Source organism: Penaeus monodon, chromosome 32, assembly GCF_015228065.2.
Source record: "Penaeus monodon isolate SGIC_2016 chromosome 32, NSTDA_Pmon_1, whole genome shotgun sequence".
Classification (NCBI taxonomy): Eukaryota; Metazoa; Arthropoda; class Malacostraca; order Decapoda; family Penaeidae; genus Penaeus; species Penaeus monodon.
In genome coordinates, this window is record NC_051417.1 from 20,614,237 (window position 1) to 20,615,524 (window position 1,288).

General features: G+C 36.8%; 1 protein-coding gene across 1 annotated transcript in view; it reads left to right on the top strand.

Annotated features, from left to right (window-relative positions):
* Positions 1-377, top strand: part of LOC119593590 (ankyrin repeat domain-containing protein 17-like) — a gene marked incomplete at its 5' end in the record, with an annotated part of 10,744 nt that extends 10,367 nt beyond the window's left edge. Inside the window, 1 exon segment of the mRNA XM_037942544.1 lies at positions 7-377.
* Between the last annotated feature and the right edge of the window lie 911 nt (positions 378-1,288).

The window sequence follows — 1,288 nt, forward strand, 5'->3', positions numbered from 1 at the left end:
CTCGCAAACACGCCTACTCGGTGACGAGCGGCCGCCCACTCCCGCCGCCCGCTCGGAGGTCGTACTTGTATATGCAGCAGTAATTATAATAAAGCTTACTATCCACTCCTACTATGTGGAAACATTAAAAATTTATCAGGCAAAACCAATGTGTTACTTTAACCTGATCCTTTTGGTCACTTTTCTGAAAAGTGACGTGCAGAAACCAAGAGATTTTGGCAAGTGAAATTTGCTTGATTCAGAGGAAGTCATGTTAGAAATGCATCGTTTTGTATTAGATAGATATAATGGAGAGGAAATGGGAAGAAAAGTTTACATATTTGAATCTTTATTTGTATTAGCAGAATACATGTCTAAAATGATATGGTTTCATCCTTTTGATTGTTTTATTTGCAAATCCAGTAATAGTGAATAAATATTATACCCTCGAGGTCAAACAAAATGACTTTGGTAATGCATCAAGTACCCTTTCAATCAGACACACACTGCGCGCTCCATGCGCGCATGTCCAAAATACAAAGGTTGCTTGCCAGCGATGTGCCCTAAAAAGTACAAAGTGATTCAATAAGTGGCAAATGTCACTTAGCAGAAACGAGGAAAAGCAAGAGCTTCAAAAAGACAGCGAGGAGGTAAATGCTTAAAACGTACCTGAATTGCAAAGGAAGCCCAGAATTGCTTTAAACCTATAGAGCAGTGGTTCCCAATCCCTTTACAGGCGCGACCCAACGTCAGCCGTTCTTTTTTACATCAATTTTTATTTCCGAAATTGTAATACTCCCATGAAAAAAGTTTTAAAAAGTTATTTAAAAGCTTTTATCCACAGAGCTTCGCGACCCCAAGGTTTGGGAATCGTTGTTAGGCATTACTGGTCATAAGTTGTATGTGAAATTGAAAAGCAGGACCAATATGGAACTTGTCTAAATTACAAAGTTTGTACCAAGGAAAATGAAGAAAATACAAACTTCAGCCTTATTCCATATATAAGTAGTTTTAAAAATAATTTAGTCCTGCTATACCAAATAATGACAAACAGATGAAAACAAATGTAAATTATTTAATTTACTGTCTTAAATCAAGGAAAATATAAATTATGATAGCGGGTTTGAAACATCGTTCTAGTGAAAGTTATTGTGGCATGGCCATAGCTGCTCTTGAAGTGAAATGAAATTTATTATATTTTAGGGAAACCTGTCTTCCTGCGTTTCTCAGTGGTTTCCAGATTCCCTTAGCATTTCTACCTGGGCCTCCTCCGTATATATACAAATATACTAGTTAATCACAGTTTGTT